Source organism: Fukomys damarensis, unplaced genomic scaffold (genome assembly GCF_012274545.1).
Source record: "Fukomys damarensis isolate Sample0158 unplaced genomic scaffold, DMR_v1.0_HiC HiC_scaffold_25, whole genome shotgun sequence".
NCBI lineage: Eukaryota > Metazoa > Chordata > Mammalia > Rodentia > Bathyergidae > Fukomys > Fukomys damarensis.
In genome coordinates, this window is record NW_022900937.1 from 13,043,124 (window position 1) to 13,053,865 (window position 10,742).

The following is a 10,742-nucleotide window of genomic DNA, read 5'->3' on the forward strand; positions in this document are numbered from 1 at the left end:
AAAAAAAAAAAAAAAAAAAAAAAAAAAAAAGAAAGAGAAAAGATTGTAAGTGTGAAGCCAAGACCTACCCATGTTAACTCAGCTGTCCAGCCATAGCGAAATGGACAATAGTTGAGAATCAACCATACTTAGTGTGATGTTTACAGTTGTGAAATTAAATCACACCACGTTCTCATGATGCAACTACGTCTCCCACTAGGCAACGCCCCTCAGTTACTGGACCCGCTTGTGTAGGTGGTTTCTGATTTCCCTTGTGCTAACAACTAGGAGGAGGAAGTGACAACATCACCCTAGCCTGTTGATAGGTCCTTGCTTGGTACAATGTTCTTTCCTTTGAATAGGCAACGGATGAAGAAACATCCCAGATCCCTATGCCATAGTCTTCATATGGCAGTGAAGCCAGAAACACACCTCAGAGTAAACACGTTACTCAAAAACAGCATCCTGCTTTAGAAAATAATACCTTGAAAATAACCAAATCCACTCGCTCCAGCCTGCCTGTCAGACATGAGTCCAAGGTAAATAGTCTTACATCACTTACAATTCATATTTATTTCCAGACCATTTCAGATGAAATCGCTCATGAGGAAGGACGTGTATCGTGACATGGGCTCCCACAATTACAAACAGAAGAATCATTTCTCCTATAGAAATGTCCCCAATAGAAATAAAATCTCATAATACTTATTTGAAATAGTTGCACATTTATTCAACAAAGACATTTCCAGGATAATGTAATATTGACCTTGCCCTTTAGAAACATATTTCATTCACATCCTACAACAAGCAGCAGAATTTCAGATATGAAGTGCTAACCTTCCTGTGTGGCTAGATGCTATTTGTAAAACATGCCTCTATGATGTCTTCAGCTTTTAACCCAGGGTATGTTACTGTTCTTTCTACTAACACAGCTTTCACTAAACTTTGAAAATAAAAATGAGAGGCTATGTTTTTTAAAAAAAAAACACTTGAAATACAAATTTTCTATGGAATTGTAAGTCTCTAGCCAACCAAGTCAGCCAAAAATGAAAAGATGCACATTTGTCTTTCAGTAATACCAAACCGGAGTCATAAACGATACACTTCAATACAGATTTTCTAACCCACCATATATTAAAATAAAATACCATGGAAATAGAATACAACGTTGAAATACAGTAAGTATGTAGGAATAACCATTTGGGTTTTATTGAACATATCCTTCTAAAGTGCCCACTATGGGGGGGAATTAGGGCTAAGCAACATCTTTTTCTTTGTACCAAGCATTTTGAAAAGAAAAAAAGAATATTGCTTCCATGAAGATAATTAAACAGGCCAAAACTTCTCTATTATGAATGATGTACGCTCTATAATAATCCCAACTCAAATGTTTGTCGGCTAATCTCTGAAAGAAAGCATACTTATAAACACATGCAATCCCTCCTGGGGTCCCCAAGAGAAGGCTACAATCCCACATGGTGTCCCCGTATGCTGGTTTCACACTGGATCTGGCATTTAGTGGGAGGAGAAAGACTTCTATACCAGATTGCTCCTGGCACACGTCTGCAGGTGTCTAGATTTAAGTATTGTCAATAAATGGGTGCCAATCGCGAGAGGTTAAGTAAAGAAATGACACTTTATGAGAGTGTAGTTGGATCTGACCAGACACAGGGTCTGGTCTTAGGGTCTACCCGCAACCCCAGTCACACATACAATGCTGCTGGGGAGAATGTCCAACCCATGGAGGGACGACTTCTCCCACATGTGCAAGTGGGCTTGTAGGAGGAAGGTGATTTCAAAGTTCTCTGATGCATGTGAGGGAGCATTTTGGTTCCCTTCGCCAGGGCCCTGGGTCCTTCTCTCTCCTGGGTGTGTGGCAGCTTGCTAAGTGAATACATTTCTTTCTAACTGAACAAGAAAGGGATCAGTGAAAGGCTACTGTGGTCCGAGGCAGCTCGGTTCAGCAGTCCTTAGCCACCACCACTCTGTGATCTTTGTAGGTTGGACCACTCTGGCCAAAATAGAGCCAGGGTACCAGGCTTCTCATGAATGCGACAGGGTCAGACCAGATGAGTCTTCCTACACAGATTGCAGAAGCCAGTGTCTCATGGGACTATTTATGAATGGAATAATATTGGTAAGACACCAAAATCAAAGGAGAGAGAGGGGAGAAGCAGAGGGAGAGGGAGAAGGAGAGAGGGAGAGGGAGAGAGAGAGAGAGGGAAAGACCCCTTTATTTATGAGTGTTGAGGGGGAGGAAAATGAGCCTGTTAATATGGTTGGTCTATCCTATTCATGATTTTGAAACAAAGAGTTAAATATCCAGAGCCCATGAAATACAGTGAAATAAGCTGTATTTTGGTGGCAAGATACATGTTCAATTTTAAACACACGTGTGCATGCTTGCACACACATTTTTCATAATCAACCACATTTACTGAGTAGCTATTATATGCCTGGCATTGTGCTGGAGAATGGAATCAGGACAAGACAGCAGCCCTGGACTGGAGCATCTTCCTCTTCAGCTTACCTCTGCTCCGAAACTCTACCCAGGTTAGTTCTCAGAGAGAGCGTGGATGCTCCTGAAGGAACACAGGGCCCGGCTGTCTGTTTTTGTTTGTTTGTTTTTGGCACTGGGATCGAACTTGGCTCCATAAGAGGCAGGCAGCGGAAACACTGAGCTAAATCCTCGGCCCCTGGCCGGCGGTTGAAAAGATGTCAGCACAGCTTTTTGCCCCCCATGGTTGATAGACAGCTGCAAATCGTTAGTGTGGCTATTAGTGTAATTGAGTGTTGGAGATAAAAGGTTTGGCTGGCTGGGGACAGTGGCGCAGGGCTTCTGGGATTTCTGACACCTAGTATTACATGCAACTATTAGGAAATTCATAGGATTGACACATGTTTTGTAACCATCACAAGGAGGAAAAGGGTAAAGTTCATGAGGCATATAGAGGTAGGCAGCTGCCTCAGAACAGGTGGGCAGCCGGGGCCTGTCTGCACAGACACCTGCCAAGGGAACATGCAAACAGATACAGGCCTGGGGCGGGAGGGCCTCCATCCATCCTTCTGTGCTCCAGGGGTGTCCTCACCCCATGCTTAGAGCTGGCAGGGGAACAGGCCATTCAGGAAATAATTGGTTTTCAATTAAGGGATTATAGGAAATACAAGAGTAATCAGAACCTGGAATCCTGGACTCCAGTTTCACACTCGTCCCTGGTAGCTTTCTGTGTCACCATGGGCAAATCACGTCGCTTCTCAGGACACCAGGCCCCTCACTCCCAGGATCGCCTCCCATCCGCTCTGCGGGGTCACTGTCATTTGATCTCTGTGCTGTGCTAAGTCTACTCCCCTCTCCGAGGAGCCGTCTCTGTTTCACTGGACTCCACGGCACGAGAGACAAAGTTGGGAGCAAAACCGTCCTCCAGCCCACTCAGGAGCTGAATGACGTTAGGCAGATCTACCTCAGCACATGTATAAGAAGAGTAGAGTCTTGCAGGGCCACTGAGATGGTTAAATTAAATAATATTTTAAAAGAACAGGTGGATATCTCTTCAAACGGATTAGAAGAGGCTGTTAGCACCATCCCTACCAGCCCTGACGGTGACACACAGCCCATGCCTGGCCTCAAACACCGAGCCTTCAGAAAAAAATGTGTTGAGATCACCTTCAGATGCAATTTTGCTAAACTCTGTATAATTGTGGAACTCTGTGTGTGTAAAGCAGGTAGTATTTATTAAGCACTTGCTAATACAGAGGATAAAAAATAAATAAAAGTTAAATTACCCATAGGCCTGAGAGACCTTGTGGGCTGGCAGCCTTTTTATGTCCCTTTTCCCATAAGAGAGAAAGCTGCCATCCAATGAGCAGTGGCTAAGCACCCATCTCCCTATGCTGGGGCATGCAGAGGGGAGGGAAAGATCAAGACAGCAGTCTGTCCTTCAAGGGGCCCGCAATAGTCAAGCAGGAAAGTGAATGCGATGCCCATAGTGTAAGACAGAACATGTGACACACATTCTAAGCGTTCCTGAAACTGAGTGCAATGTAAAGCAAGAATAAGAGAAGTTATCTGGCATAAGGTCTGCCTTCAGCTTCACAAGGAGAACTTCATGCAGGAGACAGCATCTGAACTAGATCTCAGGACACCTCAAATCCCAGAGGACAGAAATGGCAAGGAAGGACCTGTGTAATGGAACACAGAACACCGGTGAGAGGACGGAGCTAGAGAAGGCATTTTGCCCTTAAGGAAAACTTGTAATGAAGCATAAAATACATACAGATGAGGAGAGGAGAAAGCACAGAATGTAGGCTGTAGCTATTTCTGCTGTCTTTCCTCAAAGTGCCTAGAACAGAGTGCTTCAAACTATGTGTGTGTGTGTGTGTGTGTGTGTGTTCATGGAATGATTTTTGGAAAAAAAATCCGAGGGCAGAGAAGGGAATTGTGCTTTAGAAAATAAATCTTTTTTGCAGCTTGCCTATTTCATAGTCTTATTGTAAGAATAGTTAGTTTGATAGTCATAAAGTTAAATTACACTTAATAAAATACACAGAGCAAAAGAGTTCCACATCAGGGCACACCAAGGAAGAATAAAACTGGAAATGGGTGTTATTTCATCAGAGTGAAAAGCTAAGCAGAGCATTTGCGGATGAACACGATAAACCGAATATGGTTTGATTCTGTGTCTCACCCATTTCAGTGCTGGAAACGATCTGAGACAGTTCTATTAATACAGATGCTTTCTCTATAGGCTTTTTTTTTTCTAAATAAAAAGAATGATCTTTAAAACATTTCCAAATAATGGAGAAAAGATAAGCGGTTATAGATGATTCCCCCTAGTTTTTGTCATGCATGATCAGGACCGGAGAGTAATGTAGGCTTCAGCGGGAAACCCACATCTCACAGCTAGGAGCATTCCAGGAGCAAATACTGGCATTATTTTGCTTTCACAGAGAAAATGTGCTCCTGTTCAGTCAAGCAAAGTAATCAATTATTCTGCGTTATGAAATCCTCATTTTATAACTATTGCCATTTCAGACAGTTGTGCTGCGTGTCAATAGTGGTTTTGCTGCTCACATCTAAGCTCCAGCTTACAGGAGGGGATTCACCCGGTCTGACAGCGTCTGGTCACAGGTCTGTTCTCTGCTCCCGAAAGTCCCATCTGTTATTTCTGTCCAGTCCTGCATGTTGGAAGTGTGCTGTGAGCACTAAAACAAGAACAGACTTGACTGTGTATTTCCATTTTAAAATGTTAAAGTCTTCTAAGCATGTTAGATTCGCATTTTAAAAATAATTACCTCTCTTCCCTCAAATGAAAAACTATTCGTATGTTTTATAAGATGGAGATAGAGTAAATCATCCCTTCCATTCAGAGGCTCCAGAATTCACATTTGGATTTTTTTTTAATAGCCAGTTTGGCCACGTGTCGCAAAAGGTGATTTTCTGAAATCAAAACGGATTTCCAATCATTATTCAATATTGTCCAGTTGCTGTTTCACACTCTCCTACTGGTTGACCATCTCCTGGGGCTTCTCCTGTGGCAGAGCGACTTTCTGCTCTTTTAAGGTTCCATGTCCCCAGCAACATTCTGTGCTTTTATGACTCACATTTTACAGCTGAGGAAATGGGGGTACAGAGAAATAGGTGATTTGTCTAAGTGTACAAGGTTAGGTAACTGTGGAATCATACAAAAACAAACAAACAAACAAACACTCCAGGTAAAGTCACTCTAGGGTAGACACTGAACTCTTATGCTACAACTCAAGCGTTATAAAATTTTCCCTTGAAGTCAGCACTACTAAATATTTTGAAAAAACCAACCTGGCTTCTTCACAAATCAAAAATTACCACTCAAATAACATCTAGGCATGGCTACAAAAAATTGTTTTTATCACTAGCTCTTGTAATAAAACAGGATTAGCATGTGTCATTATAAATTATTACACAATTTAGTAAATTATTTAATTACTGCTAATGAAGAAACATACTGTACATGTTTGTAATTACCCTCTTTGAAAACAATGTTGCCATGTGTATATTTAAGAAACAGTTGCTACACATTAAATTAACTCTTGAGGGGAGGTTTTTTCCCTTCAGATTTTAGGGTTAGGGCTACTGATATGGAATATTAGATAGGACTGTAAGAAAACTAAAAAATACGAAAGCCAATATTTGTTTTTCTAAAAGATCCCAAAGAACAAATCTGTCAAAAATGTAAAACAGCAAAGTTGGAATTCATACTATTCTACAGAAAAAGCACAAGATAAAGATCTCTACTATTTTCACATTCGAAATTTGTATCACTGCTGCTCTTTATGGAAAATTTCTGCCACTATGTCATGTAATGTGGCATCTCATTTGCTTTAATCACCTAACAAATGGCTTTGATAGCATAATAATCTTAAGCAGAACCATTTAATTTTCAATGCACATTGAATTATCACCGACATTTATGCAGCATCTAGAGTGAAGCATAATCTTGTTCTCTGTACAGAAACATAGGCCATACACAGCTTGAGATGTTTTGACGACACATCTTTTGTCATATAAAGAAATTTTCTAAATGATACAAGGGAGACAGAGGGACCAGTCTGTATACACATGGCGCACATTATACTGACGAATTGTTGATATGCTTGTTGGATTACTCATAAAAACTTAAGTACAATGATAGTCTCAGAAAGCCCAACTTTCCATTCTCCCGAAGGTTAGACTCAGGTGGGGCAAAATGAACTTTCCTAATCCAGGATGTAAGGGTGACTGGAGTACCACATCCTTGTTCCTTGAAATATAAAAGTTTATGTGGCAAAGCCATTGTAGACAAAATGTAAAAAAAGGTAACTGTCAGAGTTGGAAGGCACTCAAAAACTCATGGGGTGGGTTTTCCTGCTTCCAAGGACACGAGCTGCTAAACCATGACAGTTGCCTGTCATTAAGTAGTCATCTGCAAGCAAGATAAGTGATATTATCAGATTTTTTTCGGCTTTCTCAATTATCCCAGGGTCAAACTGCCATTTAACTGGATAAATCTAACAAAATTTTGTCCTTTTATGCATGATGCAGGCATTAGAACTATAGTATAGTCTGCATATTTCAGCACTTGAAAAAAGTTAAACTAAAAATACCATAAGAAACCACTGCCTGTCACCTTGTTTGACTTAGGCATCACAAAACACAAAGAAAGAAAACATGCTAAAAAAAAAAAAGAAAGAAAACATGCTAACACTGCTCCATGCCTCATGTCATATAAATTACTACAGGGTTGATTTTACATTAGCAGCAATTTATCAACCAGCACTACAGTAAGAACACATTGGGTCCCCTCTGTTTTAATGTGTTTTCTGATATTACTGTGGCAAACTAGAAGATCTCATTAAAAATTAAAACATGATTTCCATATGGTGAAATTTACGCTTTTTAGTGAAAAGGAGTTTGAGTTTTGACATGGGCATTTTTTTTTTTTTTTGAGCTCATTTGACATGGGCATTTAATTGTCTAACTGCCAACACAATCAAGACACCTGTCCCCCAATATTCTCCTCTGTAGGATACTTTTCTTTCTACCCCCAACCCTGACAAAGAGAAATCTGTTTTCTATTCCTAGAGTTATACCTTCAAAAAGTTGTATTTCAACAGAACAGTTCATTGTGGAGTCACTGCATTCTGGTTTCTTCCACGTAGCACAACGCCTTTGAGATTCGCCCCATATTGACGAGTTTATCAGTAATTTGTTCCCTTTTATTGTTTACCAATAGTCTATTCCTCAGCTTGTTTATTCATCCCCTAGTGGAAGGATATTTGAATTGTTTCCATTTCCTTGGCAACTACAAATAAAGCTTCTAAACATTCATCTGCAGGTTGTTGTGTGGATATGTTTTCACTTTATGTGGGTAAGTACTTAGCAATGGGACCATGAGATCACCGGGGCCAATGTATGCATTTCATTATAAGAAATGCCAAAGGGTTTCCCAAGTGGCCAGGGTATTCTGCACTCCTATGGGCAGTGGGTCCACGTTCCAGTCCTGATGCTGTCCCACAGTTACCTGTCCCACTGTCAGTCCTGGTTACAGTATTGGCTGCAGTTCAGTCCAGCGGAGTCAGCAGGCACGGGGCCAGTCAGTGGACAGAGAGCCACTGCTCCTGGAGGGACAGCGTCAGGCTTCGAGATTTCTGCCAACTGACCAACACAGAACTTCGTTTGATGTGTGTCTGTTTAAAAGCATCTTATTTAATGTGCTCTGTTGCTTTATTCACAAGGAGCTGATGGTCAGTAGCCTGATTCCTGGACTCTGTGCCGAGGGGAGCTGAACCAACACGTGTTTCCTCCACACACAGGCACGCAACACAGCTCTTCATCAAACGTGATGGCTGGGAGTAATTTATTTTATTTTGAGACAGGGTCTCTATATGGAGCCCAGGTAGGCGTCAAACTTGTGGCGATCCTCCTGTCTCAACCTCGCAAGAGCTGCAGTGCTGGGATTATAGGCGTGAGCCACCACGCCTCGCTTTGAGAGTCATTTTAAACAGAGAGCCGATGCACAAAATGCACAAAAATGTAGACTAAACAAATGTTGGAAAGGCCATTTGTTTATAGTGAGAGAGGTGAAATCAAGCAGGGCACCGCCTTGGTCTACCTACCTGGAGAGTGCTGGGGTGCTGTCCGCATGCGCTCATCAGCCAGCGGCCCAGACCGGTGTTGATTTGAGGCTCTGGATCCATTTCAGAGAGTACACAAATTCATAAACGCAGATTTCTCCTGTAATGAGGATGGACCACGCCTATCTATTTTTGCCATCCTACGATCTCAGATTAAATGTCACTGCCTTCAGGAGGTCTTGGCCAGAGCCCTAACCACTAGTAGGTGAGATTTGAGTGCCGTTGGCATTGTATTCTTCCCTTCCCTAAATTTGACTCTTCACCCCAATTTCCATGATCATTTGTTATCTCTCTACCTTCTTTACTAAACTCTAGATTCCCGGATCAGGAAACACTATCTGTCTAATACCACTAAGGCCTACCCTTGCTGAATGTTTAAAAGTGATTCTTCAATAAGTTTATGCTTTCAAAGCAAGATTTTACCCCCTTTCAAACACTCCTAAAAAACAAATGAATTTAATTACTAAGCATAACGTGACTCAGTATGAAATATTTTCTTATAAAGGTTTATTGTGTTCCTTAAGAACACAAAAATTTATTATATTCTTCAAGGTAATAAAAATCAATAGTTTCCATAAAATCATCCAATCTTCCTGTGTGTAACTAAAGCTAGTAAGATAACCTCTATGTTAAAATACAGTGGAAAAGAAACTCCATGAACAAGGCGATAGTTACTTCACTCCAAACTTATACAAGTGGTTCTCTTACAAAAGTATGATGATCAGATATGATTAAGTGACGCTATTTAAGATTACTGGTCTTTGGTGGATGCAAAGTGTGATGCAAGCTGATGGGAGGGAGGGACAGATGCTAAATGTGCATTTAGTTACAAATCAGATCAGCAATACCGTAGAATCAATAACGATTATCGTATACGAAACTTTCAGTGTTTCTTAACTTCCATTCACGTTAACATCTCTGGAGAGGGCATATTTTAAAAACGGAAGTTCTCACAGGGAGCCTCCCAACAGGTCTCAGTGAGACCTAGGGTTTCAGACCTTATTCGCCAGTGTGCATGCTCTGAGTGTGCTCGCTGAGACGATGCTTTGGGGTCTTTCCGGGCTGTTTTAAATGATATTGGACAAGGCTACTGAACGACTTGTCAGCGAGCAGGAAAACATTATGACACCACTTCTCCAGAGTTCTTCTCAGAACATGAACTATTTGGAACCTATCTAATAGAATCAAGGCTAATTAAAATAGTTACAAGATATGCTGCGCTTTAAAGCTTTCAGTTTTAAACAAGAGAATTCTTCTAACATATGGCAGCTAAGCTCTGACTCATAGCAAGCTTCAGTTTCTGCCAGTGTCCGTTTCCTGAGATTGTGTCTGAGCTCCCTGTATATCTCTGGTGGGGCCAAGCAGGCATTAAATAAATGCTAATGTTGGAACGAATGAATGAATTAAAGGGTTCCTAATTATGAACTACAAATTCTTCTATCAACAAAATAATCCCATAGGAAAGCTGCTATGTACTTGGAATTCATATCTATGAAAAGCTCTATTTTCAGCTCTTTACAAATTTTCTTTTGTTATTTAAGTCCAACTTGGTCTTTCTTGATTTCTTTTTTTAAAACTGAAGTGTGAAAAAACATAGAAACATCTTCCAGAACATGAAAGGCAAGTAGAGTTCTTAGTTTTATTTGTATGTAGCATGTGTGCAATAACTTTTAAAATCTCAGTTAATCCTCAGACATTTTCTAGGAGCAGACTTTGGGTAAAGCACTCAGGGAGATGTTTGGAAAAGGAAGTTAAAAGAAGAGAGCCCTACTCTTGTTTATGAGCCAATAACTGCCATAAAGATTAAAAGCAGGTCCACAGTTGTTAGTATATCCACAGGTAAGTGATAATCAAAAGCAACATGAAATTAGAACCGCTGTCAGAGGAAGTATATAATTGCTATAAAACTTTTCATAATTGGAGATATCTTATTTAAAATCTTTTGAAGCAGAACATAGAAGAAAACAAAAAATAAATCAAAGAGGAACAAAAGCAGAGACACAAAGATCAACAGAGATACAAAGATATGAGTGAATTCTTAGAACCAAACCTCAACATATGTGCTTAAAATGCATCTTTCTGGCATTTGCTTGGAGGCTTTTTTTTTTTTTTTG

At 40.6% G+C, this 10,742-nt stretch overlaps 1 protein-coding gene and 1 long non-coding RNA gene across 3 annotated transcripts in view; both read right to left on the bottom strand.

Moving 5' to 3' along the window:
• Positions 1 to 10,742, bottom strand: part of Rora (RAR related orphan receptor A) — a 165,645-nt gene that overhangs the window by 86,776 nt on the left and 68,127 nt on the right. The gene's annotated exons all lie outside the window — the stretch shown is intronic.
• LOC104874212 lies at positions 5,518 to 8,722 on the bottom strand. The gene is made up of 3 exons (XR_783688.1): positions 8,611 to 8,722; positions 8,016 to 8,149; positions 5,518 to 5,589 (listed from the first exon to the last, which is right to left on the bottom strand). It is a non-coding gene; the product is annotated as an uncharacterized LOC104874212 (long non-coding RNA).